This window comes from Symphalangus syndactylus, chromosome 5 (assembly GCF_028878055.3).
Source record: "Symphalangus syndactylus isolate Jambi chromosome 5, NHGRI_mSymSyn1-v2.1_pri, whole genome shotgun sequence".
Taxonomy (NCBI): Eukaryota; Metazoa; Chordata; class Mammalia; order Primates; family Hylobatidae; genus Symphalangus; species Symphalangus syndactylus.
The window spans coordinates 55,863,998-55,889,026 of NC_072427.2; the positions used below are offsets into that span (position 1 = coordinate 55,863,998).

A 25,029-nucleotide genomic window follows, 5' to 3' on the forward strand; every position below is an offset into this window, starting at 1 on the left:
CATTCTTCAAGATGATCAGTCAGTAACCTGGGGCGGGTTGATTACATTCTATTGCTTCCATTATGGGAAAAGCAGGGTTTTGTTTCTACTAGACGAGGCACTTACCCTGAATATGTATTTTCCTTCCTTGCATGCAATGCTTCTACTAAGACTACAATCTGTGGACTTACAGAACGCATTAGTCACTGTTACGTTATTCCACACAGCATTGTTGCTGATCAAGGAACTCACTTCACAACAAACAAAGTGCAGCAACGGGCTCATGCTCATGGAATTCATTGGCCTTACTATGTTCCCCACCATCCTAAGAAAGCAGGCTTGATAAGATAGTGGAATGGCTCTTTGAAGACTCAGTCACAGTGTCAGCTAGATGGCAATACCTTGCATGGCTGGGACAAAGTTCTCCAGAAGGCTGAATATGCTTTGAATCAGTGTCTAATATATGGTTCTGTTTCTCCCATGGCCAAATTCATAGGTCCAAGAATCAAGGGGTAGATATGGGAGTGACACCACTCACCATTACCCCTAGTGACCACTAGTGGAATGTTTGCTTCCTGTTCCCATGACTTTATACTCTGCTGGCCTAGGGGTCTTAGTTCCAAAGGGAGGAATACTTCCACCAGGAAACAAAATGATTCCATTGAACTTGAAGTTAAGAGTGCCACCCAGTCATTTGGGGCTCCTCATGCCTCTAAATTAACTGCCAAAGAAAGTTATCATGCTGGCTTGAATGGTTGATACTGGTCTGGCTGGATTATCAAGGAGAAATTAGACTGCTACTCCACAATGGAGGTAAGGAAAAGTATATCTAGAATTCAGAAGATCCCTTAGGGAATCTCTTAGTATTACCATGCCCTGTGATTAAAATCAGAAGAAAACTACAACCCAATCTAATGTTTCAGATGACTCTCCAGGAATGAATGTTTGAGTCATCCCCCCCAAAAAAAGAGCTACAACCAGTTGTGCTTGCTGAAGGCAAAGTAATACAGAATCGGTAGTGGAGGAAGGTAGCTATAAACACTAGCTACGACCACATGACCAGTTATAGAAACAAGGACTGTAAGGACTGTAATTGTCATGAGTATTTCTTTTCTTTTTCTTTTCTTTTTTTTTTTTTTTTGAGACAGAGTCCCACTCTGTAGCTCAGGCTGGAGTGCAGTGGCACAATCTAGGCTCACTGCAACCTCCGCCTCCCAGGTTCAAGCAGTTCTCCTGCCTCAGCCTCCTGAGTAGCCAGGATTACAGGTGTGCGCTGCCATGCCCGGCTAATTTTTGTACTTTTAGTAGAGTTCCACTATGTTGGCCAGGCTGGTCTTGAACTCCTGACATCAGGTGATCCACCCGCCTGGGTCTTCCAAAGTGCTGGGATTATAGGCATAAGCCACCATGCCTGGCTGAGTATTTCTTTCTTAATTTGTTATTTATATATCTGTGTGTGTCTCTGTGTGTGTGTGTATATCTTTTGTTCTCTCTCTTATTCCCTTATTATGTAACATAACAAGTATTGACTTTTTTTTTTTTTTTTGAGATGGAGTCTTGCTCTGTCGCCCAGGCTAGAGTGCAGTGGCGCGATCTCCCTTCACTGCAAGTTCCACCTCCCGGGTTCATGCCATTCTCCTGCCTCAGCCTCCCGAGTAGCTGGCACTACAGGCACCCACCACCACGCCTGGCTAATTTTTTATATTTTTAGTAGAGATGAGGTTTCACCATGTTAGCCAGGATGGTCTCAATCTCCTGACCTCATGATCCGCCCGCCTCAGCCTCCCAAAGTGCTGGGATTACAGGCATGAGCCACCGCGCCTGGCCAACTTTCTTTCATAGTAGTTAAATATTGTAATTTTACAACATGATATTTAAGTTTTGGGATATAAACGAAAAATATAAACATCATCCAATTATTTTGCTTATTTTTCTGGGGAAATATTTAGTGTGTTTTTGGTTGTACACAGGATGTTTGCACCATGTTAGGCAGAAGTATGACCTTGTTATTATCTCTGCAAGATGTACATGGTTGTCAAGTTGATAAGGGATGCTTATGATGATTAATTTTGTATCAACTTAACTGGGCCATAGGGTGCCCAGATAATAATAATTAAACATTATTCTGGGTGTTTCTATGAGGGTGTTTGGAGATGACAGTTAACATTTCAATTGGTAAAGTGTATTGCCCTCCATAATGTAGTTGGGCCTCATCGAATCATTTGAATTCCTGAACAAAAGGCAAACCATCCCTTGAGTAACGGATAATTTTCCAAAAGAGTGCTTTTGGGCTTCATCTGTACCATCCATTCTCCTGGATCTTACTTCAGATTTGAACTTTGAACTTGCCAGTTTCCAAAATTGTGCAAGCCAAATCCTTATTACGTATAACATATGTAATATATTGTATATTATACACACACACATATATGTGTGTGTATTTTATGTGTATTTCTCTCTCTCTCTCTCTATATATATATATATGCATAGCAAACAACGACAAACATCAAAAGGCATACAAAGGAGGAGAGTATGGCCTATTCACACACAAAAAAGAAAAAACAGAAACCATCAAATATATATATATATAGAGAGAGAGGGAGAGAGAGAGAGAGAGAAAGAGAGAGAGAGACAGAGAGAGAGAGATGTGTGTAATACTCTTGGGAGAACTGTGACTAATACAAGTGGCCTAATGTTAAGTCCAAAGAAGCAACTCTCCTGGGCTTTTAGTGGTGCAGGCTGTCTTTGGGTGTCATTTCTAGACATTAAATCCAGCTGTCTCAGTCCTGTCATGGATTAAGCAATTTAATGCCTTGTGCAAAGTCCTTCTCTGCTTAAATTAGTTAGCCAGGAGCCTTTTATCTGTGAATACATTTTCACTGACACACAGAGGGATTATCATGAAGTCATTACAAATATTGTGATTGGTTCATGTCCTTCAACACATAGTAAGTGGCAAGAAATGGGCTGCAAAAACATTACATATATAATGATAAGAATAAAGGGAAAAATAAAATTAAAATTACATATTATAAGAATGTGTTTGTGTGTATATATATATAATCTATGTATATCTCCGATCCTCCCTCTGACCTATGTACTATTTTTATACACTATAATTTTACATATGCTTTAGACACAAAATCTGTTATTATTTTTGCTTTAAATAGTAAGACTTTAGAGAAATCAAAAATGGGAAAGCCAATAAATTTTATGTTACCTTTGTTCATTTCTACTGCTCTTCATTTTAAAAGATTAGGAGTGTGGTTACACGATAGGGCTAGTTAAGTAGGGAGCTCCAAGAATTGGTTCCTCCACTGAAGCCACCATTAATCTTAGAAAAACTGGCAGAATCCACTTTTACTAAAACTCTGCAATCTAATTCAACACTTACAATAATCAGAGAGTATCTATTGAAAAAAGAGAAAGCTGGATTTTAGTAAGAAAAAATTGTGGCTTTTTTCTGACCCACTGACAATTCTTGATTCCCTAGATCAGCAGTGGCCCTGGGAATCACAACATGAATTTATGATGTAGCTTGCTGGTGCCACTGCCTGGGTGGTAGGTGGCAGAATATAGACCTTGTTCTGAAAATAAATTGTAGTTGCAGGTTTTGACTTATGTGGCAGTTCCCTGAGAGACCAGCACAGAGGCTGACCATTGTTTCTTCTTTCTGCTGGAGTGGCCTTTCAGGTATCATCTCATGAAAGTGTTTGGAGTGCTACCCATAGCCACCTAAGACAAGTGATGGAGGATGGAGCAGATACCAGATGGGCCTAAAGGTCTGGGAATGAGGTGGCTACTGAGGTAGACTCTTGAGGAAGTACAGGCACTGCACATAATGAGTAACCCGGAGTGTAAAGTCTATGCCCAAAGATAAATACATTCTCATAAAAAGAACCGACAGTGCCCTAGACTTGCAACTCTGGGTATCTTTGGGCATGGAGCTTCATGAAAGCTAAGGCTGAGTTATAGGTGGCCCGTCTAAACAATAAAGTACTGTACCAGCTCAGGGCCAATATGAAAAGACCAAAATCTTTTTTTTGTTGTTTTTTGTTTTGGCTCCAGGCATTTAAGGAAATTTCTGTCAGGTCACAGGTCAAATGAGGAAATAATGAAACAGATTGCAAGACTATGTACAATAAAGAATGCAGTCTTCATAAAAATAGTTTGCAAAAATCAAAAAGAATGCAGTTCTTTACTATCACCATCAACAAACCGTGGGGAGAGGGAAGGATCTGATTATCATAGTTACAATATTTAATATTCACAGTGTCAAATTTTCAACATCAACAACAAACATCAAAGGCATACAAAGGAGGAAAGTATGGCCTATTCACACACAAAAAAGAAAAAACAGACAGAAACCATCAATGATAAAGCCCTAACATTGGATTCATTAAACAAAGAAATTAAATTAACCATCTAAAATATGCTCAAAGAGCTAAAGTAAATTGTGAACAAAGGAAACTGTGAACAGGAGAATTACATATGAAAAAATAGAGAATAGCAACAAAGCAATAGATATTATAAAAAATGAATGAAGTAGACATTCTGAGCCTGAAAAGCGTGATAACTGAAATAAATAATTAACTTGGAGAGGTTCACTAGTAGATTTGAGCAGGCATGAGAGAATCAGTGAATTTGAAGCTAGGACAATTGAAATTATCCAGTCTGGAGAGCAGAAAGAAAAAATAATAAAGAAAAATTAATAGAACCTAAGGGATAAGAAATTGTGGAGGGCAAAATGCAGTGGGATGACATATCTAAAGAGCTTAAAATAAAATTAAACTGTCAACCAAGAATTCTATGTCCAGCAAGCTATCATTCTCAAAGAAATGAGACATTAATACTTTCCCACATAAACAAAAGCTGAGGAAGTGTATCACTAGGAGGCCTGACCTATAAGAAACGCTGAATAGAATCCTTCAGGCTGAAATAAAAGGAAACTAGGCAGGAATTTGAACACATATGAAGAAATAAGAGCTCTGGTAAAGGTAACTATACAGGTAAATATATAAGCCAGTATTATTAAATTTTTGATGTATATCTCCTCTTTTTATTTTCTATTTTATTTTAAAAACAAATGCATAAATAGTACTTATTTTTAACATAAATGTGTTAATAATCATGCAATGTTTAAAAATGTTATTTGTGACAACATTAAGGGGGATACTGAACTGTACAAGAACAGAGTTTTTACATGCTCGAAGCTAATTTGATATCAATTCACACTAGATTATTTTAAATTTCAGATTTAAATGTAATCCCCATGGTAACCACTAAGAAAATATCTAAAAATATACATAAAAGGAAATGAGGTGGGAATTAAAATGACAAACTAGAAAAAAAATCAATCTAACACAAAAGAAAGCAGTATTGGAGGTTATCAGTGAGCAAAGAGATACAAGACATGCAAGAACTAAATTAAAAAATGGCAGAAGTAAACTTTTTCTCACCAGTAATCACTTTAAAGGCAAACGGATTGAACCCACTAGTTAAAAGACAGAGACTGGCAGAATAGATTTTGTTTAAATGGTCCAGCTACATGCTGTCTAAAAGAGACTCATTTTAAAGCCAAAGACACAAATATTATAGGTTGAAAATGAAAGGATATAAGAAGATAGTCCATGCAAATAGAGCTAGAGTGGCTACATTAATATTTGATAAAACAGACTTTAATTCAAAAATTGTTGCAAGAGACAAAAAGGTATTAAATATTGATTTAAAAGATCAATTCACCAAGGAGATATAACAATTGAAAATACATAGGTACCAAACAATAGAGCCCCAAAAGATATGAAACAAATATTGACAGAATTAAGGGAAGAAATAGACAGTTCTACAAAAATAGTTGGAGACTTTGTACTAGTTTTCTAGGGCTGCTATAACAAGCTGTTTTGAATTGAGTGGCTTAAAACAAAATAAATTTATTATCTCTCAGTTCTAAAGACGAGAAGTCTGAAATCAAATTGTTGGCAGGTCCATGCTCCCTCTGAAGTTCCTAGAGAAGAATTATTTCTTGCCTCCTCCAATTCCTGATGGTTGAAAGCCATCCTTAACATTCCCTGCTTTGTAGCACCATGACTCCAATCTCTGCCTCCATCTTTACATGGCCTTCTTTCCTGTTTATGTCTTCACATTTCTCTCATCTTATAAGAACAAAAGTTTTTGGATTTAGGGATTTAGGATTTGGATTTTAATACAGTAAAAACTCATCTTAGTTTAATTATATCGAGTTATGGCTTCAACATATTTTTGGTGGGACACAATTCAACCAACAACTGTGGTAATAGACATGTAAAATATGGTGAATGCATGATACTGACAAGGTGTGCACACAGCAACAAGGATATCTTAAAAACACTTATCTGAGGGAAAAAGGAAGAAGCAAAATTGCATTTACGTAATTTAAAATGTATGCATACAAAACAGGTCTACACATTTTATGATGTCATCTACAAGGAAAGAATGCATACCAACTATTACATTAAATTAAATTAAAATGAAACCTGTGCTCAGGGGTAGAATGAAGCAGGAGATGGGGACTGATAAGGTTTGGATCTGTGTCTCTGCCCAAACCTCATGTCGAACTGTAATTCCCAATGTCGGAGGTGAGGCCTGCGGGAAGGTGATTGGATCATGGGGGTGGTTGCTCATGAATGGTTTAGCACTCTCCCCTTGGTGCTGTTCCTATGACAGTGAGTGAGTACTTGCAAGATCTGGTTGTTGAAAACTGTATGGCACCTCCCCCTTCACTCTCTCTCTCTTCTTCCTGCTCTGGCCATGTGATGTGCCTGCTTCCCCTTCACCACCTGCCGTGATTTTAAGTTGCCTTAGGCTTCCCCGGAAGCTGAGCAGATGCTCAGCTATGTACTCAGCACCATGCCTTCTGCACAGCCTGCAGAACGGTGAGCCAATTAAACCACTTTTCTTTATAAATTACCCAGCCTCAGGTATTTCTTCATAGCAACGGGAGAACAGAATAATACAGGAACAAAACATATAAAATGAAAGAGAGGCTGTTCTCAAGTTAATGAGGAGCCTTGATCTGAGTGGTGTGCTTGAGTCCTGTGCACCTGAGATCCAAAAAAGAATTGATAATAAAATAAACACATAGAAATAATAGTCAACACTTTTTTAGCACTTACCGTGTGTCAGGTACTGTGCTAGCTCTTACAGACATACAAAGTAGGTACTAGAAATACCTCCAGTTTACAAATGAGGAAACTGAGGCTCAAAATGGGAAGGCAAGTCATCCTAGGCAAGGCCACACAGCTGGTGCAGCCAGGAATTGAATTTAAAAATCTGGCTCCAGAGCCCTATTCTCAGCCATGCATGAGAAAGTTATCATGCATGCTATATGTCTATATGTTTATATACAGTCCTGCATTATTTAATCATGAGGAGACATTCTGATAAATGCAATGTTAGGCAATTTTGTCATTGTGTGAATGTCACAGAGTGTACTTACACAAACCTAGATGATGTATATGCATATTATTATATGTATTATATATATTTATAATATTATATACTTATAATATATATTTATAATATTATATACTTATTATATATATATATTTATTTTCATATGGAAAATCATATGAAAATGGTTTCCCAGCATCATTACTAAATATCATTACTAAATATCAGTCATTTCCCCTACTTGATGTGCAATGCCAATAACAAGTGCCATAAGTTAGGTTTCTATATATGCTCCATTATAATCTTATGGGACCACCATCATATATGTGGTCCATTGTTGGTTGAAATGTTGTTATGTGGTACATGTCTATATATTCTATCTATCTATCTATCTACCTATCTATCTATCTATCTATCTATCATCTATCTATCTAATCAATGTCTAACTAACACAGTAAAAGTATTCTTAACAACTTTATTTCTTGTTTGAGCTCTTAAATGGTATGTTGAAATGTTGTAATATCAATCAATATAAACTTATAGAAATATTAATCATTGAGATTAAAGCAAACCAAGTCTCTAGGCCAAATCCCTAGCAATCTCTTTAAGAAGAATATCTGATGGTGGTTTGTTCTGCATTTGTGATTATCTTAAAGTAGTATGTAATGTAATATAGGAGAGAAAAATCATGAGTATTGAGTTTTCCTTTTGTTTGGAAAATGGCTAAATTGTATCTTATTGAAACCTGATACTATAGATTGATTCCCTTTTCAAATTCCCTTGGATATGGATTTTGTTTGATCTTGATTCTACATTCTCAATACTTAAAGTTTTCTTTGATGCCAGACATCTGGGGGTCATTTAACGAATGAAACAGCAGGGACTCATTTAAGTACCCAAACCTACCTTAGGTCCTAGAGATTGCAGCTGCCCCAGATCTGTATAAATCTGAAGGCACAGAATAAGGACTGCAAGATTATCAACAAAAGAATTAAAGTAGGTATGGATTTTACTCACTGCCACTTGACTTCCTTAGAGAGAGATGGCTTGTAGGAGATGTGGCATTTTCTATCTGTCCCCAGAGACACAGTGGGGACTCTGTTTAGTCCTCGAAGGGCACTGTTGATAATATGAAAATGTGTTTCTAGGAAGATTTCCTGTGGCTACCACTTTTTCAGATGACCTGGTGCCATATTAATAAAATGTTAAACCCACAAACTCCTGATGAGTCAATAAATAATGCAGGCTAAAATCACTAAATATTATGTCTCTGGGGGTTGTTCCATTGAAATGTACTGATTCAACACTTTTCTGAGGAAGTTCTGCCTCATTCAGCATTCCTGCTGTGGAGTTTGCCAATCTGAATACCAAGGCCCTGGAAGGCTGCTGTCACCTTTCTCAGCACATAAATGATGGGGATGTAAGGCTGGTGCTCATGGAATTGCAATTGCCTCTTGTCTTTAAAGGCAGTTCATTTCTTCCAGTTTCTGAGTCTGTGGAAGGAAAGCAGACAAGGTCTCTGCTTGACTAGTAGATTTTGCTCTTCCCCACCCTCATCATAAAGTTCAAAGGCACAAACTGAAAAGATTTTGAAAGCTGACTCAAAGCCTTTTTCTTCTGTTAACAAAAAGTTAGAGTATTTTGCTTGGGAGGATCAGTTTCATAATTGTATCAGTGCTCCTATTCTAGAATTTCTAGAGCCAATTCTTCAGTAATGGACATCTCAAGCAAGCACATGCAAGTTGTATGTTTATTAACAATTTTTTTTTAAACTGGCAGCGCTTCTCATGTTCCCTTACAGAGGGAGGAAGTCATATCTGGAGAGACTGTGCAAAGAGCAGGAGAAAACATAAACCGATTGCACCCACAGAGCAATTGCTGATGGAACATGAAGGATGCTTTAGGGAAAGCACCCTGATGTTTCACATTCAAATTGCCTCATCATGTGTTTTTAAGGTGCTGCCTGTCTCCAGGCACAGAGGTGCCTGGAACTAAAACCTTAGTGTTTGTCCTCTCTGTATTATCCTTAGCTCCAGAGCAAGGAGAGAGTTCCAGGACAGGTGTGTACAGTGTTTGCAGGTGAATCTGCATGTTGGTCTGTGCACTCATTTCTCCTTTCCACCCCAGCAGTCAGTGGTGATTTATAAGCATCCTTCTGCATGCCCTTGTGATGCGAGGGAAAGAGCAGAAACATTTGGTTTAGAAAATAAATGGAGTCTAAGTAAGACCTTGAGCCTTTAGTGGGTTAGTTGTCAGCTTTTGGGCAGATCCCTTTACCTTCTTACCCTTAGCTTTCTCCCCTATGAAATGGGGCCATGATCTTGTAAAAGGATGAAAATGACATGAGTAATTGCAAATAATTATAAACATCAGGGAAAATTCAATCTACATCTACTACGACTTCCATTCCTTTTCAACTATGTTACATATTTCTTTTAACTTTAGCTATTCTTGGTGCAAGGGATCTTCCAGATCCCTAGGAAGCGAATTCAAAGACTGACATTAGAAAGCTTTATAGAAAAAAAAATTAAAGAGTTGCAGGCATGGGTGCAAAGAGCAACATAGCTGCTAAAGGAAGCTTGAAATCTTTGTCTAGTCCTGGGGACCCAGTTGGAGTTGTCAGGAATCAGCAGAGCAGGTGTTAAGCTGAGGTTTGGAAGAATTCTTAGCTCATTGAAATACTTTATGGGACGGGCATGGTGGCTCACACCTGTAATCCCAGCACTTTGGGAGGCCAAGGTGGGTGGATCACGAGGTCAGGAGATCAAGACCATCCTGGCTAACATGATGAAACCTTGTTGCTACTAAAAAATACAAAAAGATTAGCTGGGCATGGTGGCGGGCACCTGTAGTCCCAGCTACTCGGAAGGCTGAGGCAGGAGAATGGCATGAACCTGGGAGGCGGAGCTTGCAGTGAGCCGAGATCGCGCCACTGCACTCCAGCCTGGGCAACAGAGCGAGACTCCATCTCAAAAAACAAAGCAAAACAAAAAAACTTTATAAAGGCCGGACACGGCGGCTTACGCCTGTAATCCCAGCATTTTGGAAGGCTGAGGTGGGCGGATCACTTGAGGTCAGGAGTTCAAGACCAGCCTGGCCAACATGACAAAACCCTGTCTCTACTAAAAATACAAAAGTTAGCCGGGCATGGTGGCGGGCACCTGTAATCCCAGCTACCTGGGAAGCTGAGGCAGGAGAATCTGGTGAGCCTGGGAGGCGAAGGTGGCAGCGAGCTGAGATCACACCACTGCCCTCCAGCCTGGGCAATAAAGCGAAACGCTGTCTCAAAAAAAAAAAAACTTCATAAAAATGCTAAAATATTTATCCAGAATGCTAATTTATTTCTAGGATGAGGTTTACGCATTTCATCATGCAAAAAGTTCTGTTCAGGTCAGGACTAGAACAAATATTAATATATATTTACAAATGTTTGCAATGTACAAAAGGCTCTGTTAGTGATCTGCTGTAAAGAAAAAGAAAGGCTTCATCAGCCTTTGAAGTTTTGTTTGCCTTTGAAGCTGGAGGAAGTCATATTGCCTGAGTGCTGCTCTTCACATTAAGAAGGTAGGGCCACTTGAGGGACAGCACCCAACAGGCTGCAATCTAGGAGAGACCTACAGGGTTCAAAAGGCTCAGTGTGCTAATTTCTGAAACAGGATAGAACCACCCATCACCTCAGAGCAATGGGAGGACAGGCAGGCCTTGGCGAGCCTCACTTCATCTCCACCCTCTTCATGAAGCCCCTGACTTTTAGTTCTCTGCCTAACAGTCCAGAAGGGACTGGCCATTTCCAGCTAAAGGTCAGGCTATCTTAGGCATAGTTGAAGTAACGGAATCATCCTCATTGCTGGTTGCATATTTCACTTTTATTTCTTTATTTCCTCTTCTCTTGGGGCTTTAGAGGCACATTTTGGTGAGAGAAAATAAGTCTAAACATTTACAGATTAGAAATATTGGCTTCTGGCATCCTTGTGCCGATTGTGTGGGAATCTATTTCTTAATAAGATCACAATTTAGGAGCAGGGTTGCAGATTGTGACTGTGTTTACAGGGGCCACTGAACTTGGCCTGTAAATAATGAACAAAGTCATAAAAACTATCCAGAGGATAAAAGGTGCATCCTACAATGAAGCCCTAAGAGACCCTAGTCCCCAGGCTGGCTGGAGAGCAGCACAGTAGCCATTCTGCTGCAGCGGGAAGGGTTTGAGGAGATGTCACAGAGTCTGAGTGGCAGGGCTAGGGCCAGATCCAGCCCAGGAGGTCACAGGCTGAGGAGTTTCTCAGTTTCGGAGCCACAGGCACAGCCCAACCCCAGGACTGAAAAATGCCAGTTACTCATCCAGTCCCCAAGGAGTTCCTGCCGCTGATCTTTGAGAGAGAAGACCCCAGGGAACAAGCCTTTCACCAGAAGGGGGAAACTGGAGCTTGAGTAGCTGACATTAAATACTCATGTTGTCTTTGGTTATAGATTTAATCTCCCTGACTCTGTTTACTTTTCGTTTTTGTCTTTCATCACGAGTATGTGGTCCTAAAGCAGTGAATCTCAAACTATGTTTCTAAAGCATCTGAACCTGCTGGGAAATGAAAAGTTATCCACTATTTAATATAAATATACATGCATATACACATACACGTACAAATGCATATACAAATACATATGCAAATACATGCACAAGTGCATATACATGAGCATATATCCATGCATATCATACACATGTACACATACACATACATACATATACACGTATAGACACATGCATATACATAGACAAAAGTATAGCTGTTTTGGCTGAAGCTCTGGCCTCACTCACTCCCTCACACTCACCCTCTCCCTCATCTGGCCTTCATAGTGACACCTAAGCACCCTCACAAAAAGCCTAGGCTCTGCCCAACTCCACTTTAAAACCACTGAGCTTTGATTCAGTCAAAAGTATGTCCCCACCAACCAGCTTGCCAGTGAATCTGAAAATGGGGAACTTTGAGCGAGTCAGTGCTTTCTGACATCAAAATCTCTTGAAGAGGATCGTTCCTCTGTTTTAAAGATTGAATTTGGCAAAAAATAAAAAAAAAAAAAAGAACTTTGTTTAAGGAACAGGACACTTCAGTGAGCTCTCTATGGGAAAATCGCTTAACTTCCATAAGCCTGTTTCCAAAAGCCTCAGTTTTCTATAAGTAAAATGAGAATAAGGATAACCCTTCTCTCACGAGGTCTCAGTGAGGATTAAATGGTGGAAATGATGCATGACAAGTACTTAGTGCAGGGTCTGGAGCCTAGTAAGGACTTATCGTGTGTCCTCATCTTTGCAATTACGGGTAGCAGCTCTTGCAATTGTAGAACTAATGCTAGCAGCAGCAGTAAGAATCACAGTACATAGCAATAAGAATATTTGGGGGAAAAGCAAATATGACTTAGTAACTTATCAACTTTAGTGGGAAAAGGAGAAAGAAGTAAGAATTTCAAACCAGATGGAAAAAATCTTTAGGGCTAAACAAAATCTCATAAAATGAATGGGGAGGAATTAAGCATAAACTATGTGATTTTAATGGGTTAGAGATGTGCAGAAGTTTAGGGAAGATATTATACATGAGCAGAACATTTAGAGATTGATGGGTTTCTGGATAAGTGGAGGGAAGCAGTGTAGGAGGAAAAAGCCATGGGTAAAATCAAAGTTCCTGATGATCACAGATGTCACAGGATGGGAGGAGTTTGTGCTATAAAGGGGAGAGGGCTTGTAGTTGAGATAATGAGAAGATGAGAGAGACTCGTAGGAGCCTCATTATGGAATCTACGGAGGGCTGATAAGGGCGGGGCTGATCGTGTCACTCAGATAGGATGTAGAACGCTACCTCTGAGTGGGACAAGAACTCCGCCAGGCTGGTTCAGGACCGGGTGAGTGACGGTGAGGTCTTGCTCAGCATTTGCAATGAGTGGGCCAATCAGTGGCTCTATGAAAATGGTAGAGATTCCTTCCTTGTTCCCTGTTGGATAGTCACCTGGTAAAATTGATGCTAATTTCTGACACCTGCTCATGAAATATGCCTGCGTTTTCCCATGCCAAACATTTGCAAACCCTCTATTCGAAAAGTTTAAATGGACACTGTTAACTGAAAAAAAAAATCCACAATTTTTAAATTTAGAAACAGAAAGGAGACTTTATTTCTTATAAAGGGTTACATCCTGCAAGGTGGCCATCCTGCAGGCTGGGAAGCATGCCTCTGGCTGAAGCCCGGAGACAGGCACTTTGAAGGAGAAGGGGTTGCGTTGTAAAAGCTTCATTCTGAATAGGTTGACTAAACACGTATATTCAACAAGTTACAGGAGGAGCTATAAATATTCATGAAGGTGGTCCTGACACATGCCTAGTGAACAAACATGCATGTAACATACAACCCATATTCACCTTGGGGTGGAGACTTACCGTTTAAATTTGTTACAGTTGAGCCCTATATGTCAATGGGTTTTATCAGGAGACAAAGGCACTTAAGTGCACAACCTCTGTAAACCAGCCAGAACCAGTCCATGATTGGTGGGCTCTTATCAGGAGAAAGTTACTGAAATCAGTCTCTTGTCTGATCGAAGCTGTAACTGTGGCTGGTGGAACAGGAGTTTAGTGAGTGAGTGTCTGTCTGTGAGCTGGATGGACTGTGATTGTTTTAGTATTGCTTACCTTGAGGCTAGGGCTTGTTTAGCTGCTAGAGAAAAAGAAAAAGCTGTGAGAACATAGTTTATCCTTTCAGTGTAGGGGTGTGTGACTTACCTCTTGCCTGGCATGGTAGGTCCTGTTTATAATTTGGTATCTTATGTTGGTATCTTATGGCCACAAAGAGTCTGTTCTGTCATTCTTACGGTCTCTGTTTTAACATTAATGCTGGCTGTTGTGACTAAACCATAAAAGGGAGGGGGCGTAACAAGGCATGTCTGACGTCCCATACTGTAACGGCCGGGAACTCAGTTTTCAGGTTTCTCTGGGATCTCCTTGGCCACAAGGGGGTCTGTTCAATAGGTGGGAGATTCTGGATTTTATATTTATTTATTTAGACAGAATCTCTGTCTGTCACCTAGGCTGGAGTGCAGTGGCATGATCTCGGCTCACTGCAACCTTCGCCTCCCCAGTTCAAGCGATCCTCGTGCCTCAGCCTCCCAAGTTGCTGGGACTACAGGTGTGAACCACAACACCTAGGTTTTTTTTTTTTAAGTATTTTTAGTAGAAATGAGGTTTCCCCATGTTGGTTAGGCTGGTCTCAAACTCCTCAGGTGATCCTCAGGTGATCCACCTGCCTCGGCCTCCCAAAGTGTTGGGATTACAGGTGTGAGCCACTGTGCCCAGCTTGGATTTTATTTTTAGTTTACAACATGCATGCCCACACATGCACATATATGCACACGTGTGTACACGCATATTTATAAGGAAGGAAATATGGCTAGCTGCTACAGTCTTCATTTCTGGCCACAGTATCTTAGCTAATATTTAACTCAACTAGTTGGGGATCCTTTTTCTGGTCGAGTGACCCAAACCTTAATTCCCGAAGGACCTGAGTCCTTAGCAGTCCTGCCTTTGTGGGGTTGCTATTATTGTCCATATCTATTTCCAAAGGCTGACAAAATAAATTACCACAAACTGGGTAGTGGCTTAAAAAACAAACTGATTTTGTCACAGTTCTAGAGGCTGGAAGTCCAAAATCAAGATGTCAGCAGAATGCATTCCTTCTGGAGGTTCTGAAAGAAAAGCCACCCTAGGCCCCTCTCCTAGCTCTGATGCTGCTGGCATGTCCTGGTCATTTCTTGGCTTGTTGCTTCATCATTCCAGTCTCTGCCTCCATTGTCACATGGCACTCTTTCTGTGTGTGTCTGTGTCTCTTCTCTGTTTCTTTCTTTCTTTTTTTTTAAGACGGAGTCTCGCTGTCTCCCAGGCTGGAGTGCAGTGGTGCGATCTCCGCTCACTGCAAGCTCCACCTCCTGGGTTCACGCCATTCTCCTGCCTCAGCCTCCTGAGTAGCTGGGACCATAGGCGCCTGCCACCACACCTGGATAATTTTTTGTATTTTTAATAGAGAAGGGGTTTCACCGTGTTAGCCAGGATGGTCTTGATCTCCTGACCTCGTGATCCGCCCGCCTTGGTCTCCCAAAGTGCTGGGATTACAGGCGTGAGCCATCGCGCCCGGCCTTCTCTGTTTCTTATAAGGACGATAGTCACACAGACTAGAGCCCACCCTTATCCAGCTCATCTACACTTGATTACATTTGCAAAGACTGTACTCCCAAATAACATCACGTTCACAGGTATTGGGGGTTAGGACTTCAACATAGCTTTTTCGGGGGACACAATCTAGCCCACAAAATTGTCCACTAACATTTTCTATTATACATGGCAGAGCCAAGAGGCACTCAAGAGCATCCCCTGGGTTTTTAGGGGGACATGGTCCTTCCTACCTCCCTTGTGAGCAGAAACCCAATTTCTGCTTAGGGATCAGCCAGGACAGTTACTCTATTCTTTATAGTGGAATAAGAAGCCTCAAATGACAGAATAAAGCCTCAGTATCCCATTCAATGGATACAGCCTTATTTTCTCCAGCAGAAGCACTTCTCCCTTTGGAACTAGAATCTCCAAACCAGCAAAGCACAAGATTCTGGAGGGAGAAGCAAAAATCCTGCAGAAGGAATATGAGAAGAGCCATTTCCAATTATGCCTCTTTGATTTCCAGACTCCTGTATTCTGTTGATTGATTGCTGCTTCAAAGCATATACCACTTCCAGAATGCTGTCACTTGATCGGCACTGTAACTGAGTATTCTCAGGCCATTGTACCATTATATCAGGACAAGGCAGAAATTGGTGGAGATCAGTGTTGCAATCTGCTTGCCGTATCATGTAGCTGAGTGGTTCCCCTGGGAAGTTAATGCTGCTGAACCCTTGAGTGGCTTCTACCACCACTTCCTTAGCCACTTTGTACCTGGACCTATTGAGCAAACACCCCAGAGCCTTCCAGCACACCCACTGAATGTGTCATCAGATCCCCCTGATCTCCTGTGTAGCAGATGACCTTCAGGGAACATTCACATGGGACACCGGTATGCCCCACCCTGTGTCCCTTCTGAGAAGTCTGTTTACACATCTCTTCTTCAGTCTGTCACTAGTTATTCAATGCCATTCTTTCCCAGTCTCTGAGCATCTACTCAAAGCACCGCACATGAATTTGTGTAGATCTGTACTTCTGGCCATCTGTTATGCAGACAAAATGAAAACCTAACTTTACTGCTTCAAGTTTTGTCCACTGGGAAGCTATCCTTTTCCCTTTGTTCTTCAGCGCTACCCTTGAGTGAGACAGTAGCATTGGCAGCAATCCACTTATGGCTGATGCCAGCATATCAGAACCATCTGCAAACCAGCCGCCATAGGCAACTCCCAATGAGGTCCTAAGTGTACATTATGGGAAGAAAAGATGGAGAAGAAGGAAAAGAAGCAATCGGAGTCCTTGGCAGTCACCTGCTCATGAAACCTGTTTCTGGACTTGCCGAATCTTATTCTCCTCCCACCTTATGGCCTAGTGTGTCGGTGTATAGCCAATTCATGATGAACAGTGGTCATGGAGTTCTCATTTTGTCTTGACAAAGCTCAGTAGCATAGCAAGATAAGAGTTGATTCTTAAAATAATAATTATATGCAGAATAGAACATGGCTTTTCTCCAAAGCCCTAGATATTTGCATTGCGATTCTCATTTGGGCTTGCCAGAAGCTCCTGAAAACAGATCTTCAATTATGCTTTTATGTATGTATGTATGTATTTATTTATTTATTTTGAGATGGAGTCTCACTCTGTTGCCCAAGCTGGAATGCAGTGGTGAGATCTCAGCTCACTGCAACCTCTGCCTCCTGTGTTCAAGCGATTCTCCTCCCTCAGCCTCCCAAGTAGCTGGGACTACTGGCACCCACCATCAGGCCTGATTAATTTTTGTATTTTTAGTAGAGATGGGGTTTCACTATATTGGCCAGGCTGGTCTTGAACTCCTGACCTTGTGATCCACCTGCCTTGGCCTCCCAAAGTGCTGGGATTACAGTTGTGAGCCACCATGCCCTGCCTTCAATTATGCTTTTATGTGTATCCACATGGCCCCAGACGCTTACCTTGGAGCTTTTTTGGTTACTTAATAAATGGGTTGGGACAGCACTCTCAAATGTGGTATTTGTTGCCTCCAAAGACATTTTCTCAACACCGTGCCCATTTTTTAGTGGTAGGTAATAGATGAAATAACAACTTCTCTTTCACTTTGAAAGAAATGCCCAAACATGCTTCAGACCACAGGGCCAGGAGAAACCTTCCCAAGGCATGGGCCTCAAGATTTCATGGGGTTTATTGTTCACTCTTTGCCACACATGTGTCTCATTAAGACATTTAGGGTTCTTGCTGTGCTCGCTCACCAGGTTCAACCAAGATGGTGTCCTGGGTATAGTGGAAGAGGATGTTCTCTGGGATGCAGAGATTTCCCTGAACAAGTCCATCACAGAGAGCAGGAGAGTCTGGCCTCTTCAGATGTGAGCCATCATTAAGTTCAAATTCACTCCACCATCCACGCAAACTGTGAGAGCTGCTCCATGGTGCCCAGATCAGCACATTCAGCTAGAATCTCTGTAAGTGCTCTCACATGGATGGGGTCAGCCTTATTTAGTGTTGAACTCTGTGCTCTGTGGTGTAATGTTCTTAGGATTCATGCACTACATTTACCCATGTTTCTGGTACTTTGAATTGGTGAGTATTGCCCTTTTTATCATTTTTCTTCCCTCTCTCTTTTTTTTCTGTCTCTCCTATAAGCCATGTCCTTCTGGATTGGACTTTGCCTTTCTCCCTGTGGAACATACTTGACATTTGTGACCCTAATTATGGGTCTTATGCACTAACAGGTGATGGGAGTGAGCCCTGAGAGTCTTAGATATCACCTTACCAGGGAGCTCAAGCATGTGAAGTTATTGAAAGGTCTTCAAATAAGGGAAGATTCTACAGGCAGGGAGAGGAGGCTGCTTCCTCCAGCAAGGATGGCTCAGAGAGACTTTGGGTGTAAATTTCCCAGCTTTTCTTGAATCCACACAGATAACCCAATTCCAAGTCTTGGAGAGCCCCCTGCTACAATCAAAGCCTAACTTTTACACAAATGTATTGGTGAGTCTGAGGATTGAACTTACACTGTAATTTTGTACCTACTCAATTAAATTCTGCATCTATTTTATACAGCTCTATCTGCCTTGCTGCTTGTAAGTAAAACAAAGATGTTTTGCCTTTGTTTTAGTGTCACTGGAGAAGCTGTCTGATTCTCTGAACATGACGCAAGCCTTGCAGTCACCACCACCATGAAGGTCAGATACAGCACCCAAGGTACTTGCTGCAATAGGCCTTTCTTCCCCTGAAACTGAGGTGATAATTGAATCATAAAACCACTGCACGCCTTGGGTTATAGGAATCCCATTTCCCACTCAGCATTGCATTCAAGACAAAGGACATACCAAGTCAACCCTAACATCTCACATCAGATGTTCATAAATGGCTCACATTGTCTGTACTTTATGCATATTTTTTTACTCATAAAAGAGTCAAGGGGAAACAGCTTTGAAGAAGGAGCCCAAACGATATTAGAGTTCATACGTATTTTTAGACTTCAAAAAGATAGGTATCTAAACACTACTTACTGGATAAATGTAGGGGTATATTTTAGCCATTGTAGATTTCCTAACAGTAATTATTAACTATACAACCATACAAACTCATTATTAAGTACTTAGTGTGCTTTTGACATCAGCCCCATCTCGATGTCTTTGAATTGCATGAGCTGTTTTGTAGGACAGTACACATCTGTCCTGGAAGTGTCCCAGAGAGCCAGCAAACCCCTCACCTGCTGGATTGTGGCTGTGTTGGGAACCTGTCTATGTTTAAAACTCCAGTGCTTTTACTGAGTGGTATTGGCTGGATAAAATCTGTGGTCTTTGTGAGCTCTACAAGGGCAAAGCTGGTTAACTTGTTCATTTCAAAGGAGTAATCTTAACATTGTTAATGTGGCTTGTGGCATCAATGTTATTAGAATTTAAGGACTTAATAGATTTCTCCATCTACTACATCAATGGTAATTGCAGAAATTAGCTAAAATGCACTACTGCTTAAATGCAATGGAAAAATATTTTTCTTCCTTTCAAGACCTTAAGAGTTCTGAAATGTTTTTGTCCAGGCCCTTGCACCTCTGCCACCACCGTGAGAAGTACGTATCCTGGCCAGCCTGCTGACTCAGGAGGTTGAGAATCAGGTGCAGCATACCAGAGCACTGCTTCAGTGTCAGGGTAGAGCTGCTCCATGACCCAGAGATTCATAAGAGTAAGTTATTTTTCTCAAGACCAGTGAGTTTGTTAAACAACAGAATTGTGGCCATACCCAACCAATACACAGCATGAATCTTTTCCATTATGTTACTATACAATTATGCAATTGATCATTCTATATGCATTGTTTTGTTAAACTGCATGTCTTAGGGATCCTCCAAGGTTAGTACCTATAAGCCAAACTTACTCTTTTTAATGGCTGCAGAGTATTCTGCAGTATGGCTATAGTAAAACTTATTTATTCATTCCCCTGTTGATGAATATCTAACTTCCCAATCTCTCCTTAAATCAACAAGGCTAAAATGAACATTTTTATGTATATATGACTTTTCACACTTGGGCATCATATTTAAGATAGATTCCTGGTGTAAAGTTTATGAATCAAAATATGTACATATTTAAATTTTGAGAATTACTGCCACTTTTTCTGAAAGGCTACACATTTGGACTCCCAAAAATGGTGAATGAGAACATTGATTACCCTGCGTCTTCTAAATTAATCCCAGTCTAATAGATGAGGAAAAAGTCTCATGGTTGTAACATACTATGTCTTGATTTTTGAGTAAGTTTAACACATTTTCATATGCTTACTATGTTTGACTCTTCTGAGAGTGTATGTTCATGGTCTAAATTTTTCTATTAAAATGTTTTTCTTTCTTATCAATTTTAGGATCTCTTTATATATTATTGATATTCATCCGTATTGATTAAATATGTTACAAATATTATCTACCGATCTACCACTTGCCTATTAACTTTACAGTGTTTTGTTTTTTCACTAAAGAAGATTTTAGGTTTTTATGAAGACAAATGTTTCATTAGATTTACGTAGGACTTTTGATTTTTGCACATTGCTTAGAAATACTTGTACTTCACTTCAATGTAATGAAACCACTCTGTATATTTTCTTTTACTAAATTTACAATCTTAACTTTTATCTGACATTTATACCACTGCAATATTATGAAAACACTCCATAATGTTTTCTCCTAATAAGTTTACAGTTCTGTTTTATATCTGAACATTTTTTATAATGTAAGAAAAAATTTTTCCTATAGATATCTAATTATCTCCAAATTATTTATTGAATGAGCTATTCATTTACTATTGACTTTAAACACCATTATCTTTCTCATAAGCTACTATCTCATTAACAGAAGAGTATGTTAATTTTTAAAGAGTTTTAAAAATTTTATAGCAAAAACACATAAAAATTTACATCTTAATTGTTTTTAAGTGTACCGTTTAGTAGTATTAAGTACATTCACATTGTTGTGCAATCGTGACCAACATCTATCTCTAGAACTTTTTTAATTTGCAAAACTGAACCATGTACCCATTAAAAAATAACTCATCATTTCACCCTCAAAAGGGTGAAAAGCCTGGAAAGCCTGGAAACTGCCAGTTTACTTTCTGTCTCCATGAGTTTGACTACTCTAGGTATCTCATATAAGTAAAATCATGCAGCATTCTTTTTTTTTTTTTTAGCAGTTCTAGTATTATTTTTATTTTTACATTATCTTTATGTAAAACTCAAATGTATATTTAAAGTCTTCAGTCAGTGGTGGTAGAATTACATATTTTTTTCACACCTTAGATAAAATTCAGGACATAAAATGTGATGATATTGATAATCAAAATGCTCGAAATAAAGAAAAGAGGGTTTCTATAAAGCAAGGGGAACTTTACAATTCATTCAGAAATTACATAATGCAATTGTAACTTTTAGGTATATGGTACACTATGATGAGTTATACTCAAATTGTCAGAAACAGAAGCAGTTATGAATAAGGCAGGAAAACAATGGGCTGATTTTTTCCTTCATAGCTTAGGATCTGAATGGTGTGTGCTTAGATGCTTTACATATTAATAGTAAGTGTTCATATTAGTAAAGTTTACTAAAGAGCGGTCATAAAACCAATTAATATGGTTTAAATATTTGTCCCTGCCCAAATCTCATGTTGAATTGTAATCCCCAATGTTGGAGGTGGGGCCTGATGGGAGGTGTTTGGGTCATATCCATCATGGCTTGGTGCTGTCCTCTTGATAGAGAGTTCTTGCAAGATCTGGTCATTTAAAAGTGTGTGGCACCTTCCACCCTGCCTTGCTTCTGCTCTGCCAAGTGAGATGCTGGCTCCTCCTCTGCCTTCTGCCATGAGTAAATACTTCCTGAGGCCCCACCAGAAACCAAGCAGATGTCAGTACCATTCTTTCGGTACAACCTGAAGAACTATAAGCCAATTAAACCTCCTTTCTTTATAAATTGCCCAGTCCCAGGTGTTTCTTTATAGCAATGCAAGAAAAGCAGTACCAGAAGTGAAGTGGGGTATTGCAATAAAGATACTTGAAAATGTGGAAGCAGCTTTGGAATTGGATAATGGACAAAGGTTGGAGGAGTTTGGAGGGCTTACAAGAAGAGAGAAAGATGAGAGAAAGTTTGGAACTTCTTAGAGACTGGTTAAATGGTTGTGACCAGTACACTGATAGTAATATGGACAGTGAAGTCCAGACTGATGAGACCTCAGATGGAAATGAGGCTCTTATTGGGAACAAGAGCAAAGGTCATCTTTGTTATGCTTTAGCAAAGAGCTTGGTTGTATTGTGTCCATGCCCTAGTGATTTGTGGGAGTTTGCACATGAGAGTGATGATCTAGAGTATCTGGCAGAAGAAATTTCTAAGCAGCAAAGCATTCCAGATTTGGCCTGGCTGCTTCTGACAGCCTAAGAAATGACTTAAAGTTGGAACTTACATTTAAACGGGAAGCAGAGTGTAAAAGTTTGGAAAATTTGCAGCCTACCATGTGGCAATAAAAGAAAAAGCGTTTCAAGCCAGAAATTCAAGCAAGCTGTGGAGGAACCACTTGCTAGAGATATTGGCATAACTAAAAGGGAGCCAGGTGCTAACATCCAAGACAAAGGGAAAAGGACCTCAAAGGCATTTTGGAGACCTTTGCAGCAGCCCCTCTCATTACACGTTCAGAGGTCTAAGAGGGATAAATGGTTTTGTGGGCCAGGACCAGGGCCCCACTGCCCTGTGCAGCCTCAGGACACTGCTCCCCACATCCCTACTGCTCCAGCTCTAGCCATGGCTCAAAGGGGCCCAGGTACACCTCCAGCTGCTACTTAAGAGAATGCAAGCCATAAGCTTGGGCAGCTTCCATGTGTCATTAAGCCTGCAGGTGCTTAACTGTGGGTACCAGAGTGAAGGTTTAGCAGCTTCTGCCTGGATTTCAGAGGATGTATGAGAAAGCCTGAGTGCCCAGGCAGAAGCCTGCAGCATTCTTTTTATGACCAGCTTCTTTCACTTAGCATAGTGGCTTCAAGATTTATCCATGTTGTAGCATGTGACAGGATTTCCTTCCTTTTTTAAGGGTGAGTAATAGTAAGGATGTATTTCTAAAACCTTGAGCCTGTTTATCTGCTTTATTTTTCTACTTTGGTACAATACTACAATGTTTTAAATACAACAGATCTATAGTGATAAGAAAAAGCTGGTATAGTTGGATATTTGTCCCCTCCAGATCTCATGCCGAATTTGATCTCCAGTGTTGGAGGTGGGGGCTAGTGGAAGGTGCTTGGGTCACGAGGGCAGATCCCTCGTAAATGGCTTGGTGATATCTGCTTGGCAGTGAGTGAGACCTTTTTCTAATAGTTCATGAGAGAGTTGGTTGATTAAAAGAGCCTGAGACCCCTTTCCCTCTCTCACCCTCTCTCTCGCTCTCTCTCTCACCACAACATAAACCTGCTCCCCTTCACCTTCCACTGGCGGTGGAAGCAGCCTGAAGCCCTCACCAGAAGCAAATGCTGACACCATGCTTCTTGTACAGCCTGCAGAACCATGAGCCAAAGAAACTGCTTTTCTTTATAAATTACCCAGCCCTAGGTATTCCTTTATGGGAACACAAAATGGAATGAAATACAAGTAAATTTGCCATCTTATTGTTCTCTTTGTAAAAATGAATTAGACATTCTCCACTGCTGTGGTCTGAATGTGTCCCCCAAAATTCATATGTTGGAAACATAATGCCCAATGCAACAGTGTTGGGACATGGGGCATTTTGAGAGATGTTTAGGTTTCTTCAAATTGATATCATTATAAAAGGGCTTGAAGGAGAAAGTCTGGCCCCATTTCACCCTTCCTTCCTGATATGGTTTGGCTGTGTCCCCACCTGAATCTCATCTTGAATTCCCATATACTGTGAGAGGGAACCGGTGGGAGGTAATTGAATCATGGAGGCAGATCTTTTCCGTGCTGTTCTCGTGATAGTGACTAAGTCTCACGAGATCTGATGGTTTTAAAAATGGGAGTCTCCCTGCAAAAGCCTCTTCTAGTCTGCTGCCGTGTGAGACATGCATTTCACCTTCTGCCATAATTGTGAGGCCTCCCCAGCCATGTGAAACCGTAAGTCGAGTAAACCTCTTTATTTTGTAAATTGCCCAGTCTCGGATATGCCTTTGTCAGCAGCATGGAAACCGACTAATACACTTTTCTTCTGCCATGTGAGGACACAGCATTTGTCCCTTCTGGAAGATGCAGCATCCAAGGCACCACCTTGGAAGCAGAGAACAGCCGTTACCTGATAGTTAAGCCAGCCAGCACCTCAGTTGGACTTAGGCTGTAGAACGGTCAGAGATAAATTTCTGTTCTGTATTAATTACCTAGTCTCAGATATTCAGTTATAGCAGCACAAAACTGACCAAAACATCTGCCATATGAATTTTGAAAACCTTTTATCAAGTTCGTAAAACTTTCAGTTAAATTGAAAATTTTCTTTTTTTTGGGGGGGGTTTATTATTTTATTATTTTTATTTTTTTATTATACTTTAAGTTTTAGAGTACATGTGCACAATGTGCAGGTTTGTTACATATGTATACATGTGCCATGTTGGTGTGCTGCACCCAGTAACTCGTCATTTAATATTAGGTATATCTCCAAATGCTATCCTTCCCCACTCCCCCTACCCCACAACAGGCCCCGGTGTGTGATGTTCCCCTTCCTGTGTCCATGTGTTCTCATTGTTCAATTCCCACCTATGAGTGAGAACATGTGGTGTTTGGTTTTTTGTCCTTGTGATAGTTTGCTGAGAATGATAGTTTCCACCTTCGTCCATGTCCCTACAAAGGACATGAACTCATCATTTTTTATAGCTGCATAGTATCCCACGGTGTATATGTGCCAGATTTTCTTAATCCAGTCTATCATTGTTGGACATTTGGGTTGGTTCCAAGTCTTTGCTTTGTGAATAGTGCCGCAATAAACATAC

General features: G+C 40.3%; 1 long non-coding RNA gene across 1 annotated transcript in view; it reads left to right on the top strand.

Moving 5' to 3' along the window:
* The first annotated feature begins 619 nt into the window (after positions 1-619).
* The window catches only part of LOC129482547 (uncharacterized), a 42,652-nt gene continuing 18,242 nt past the window's right edge, over positions 620-25,029 (top strand). Inside the window, exons 1-4 of the long non-coding RNA XR_010120739.1 lie at positions 620-792; positions 17,827-18,033; positions 18,687-18,772; positions 19,617-19,759. This is a non-coding gene — a long non-coding RNA (uncharacterized lncRNA). The remainder of the gene's footprint in view (positions 793-17,826; positions 18,034-18,686; positions 18,773-19,616; positions 19,760-25,029) is intronic.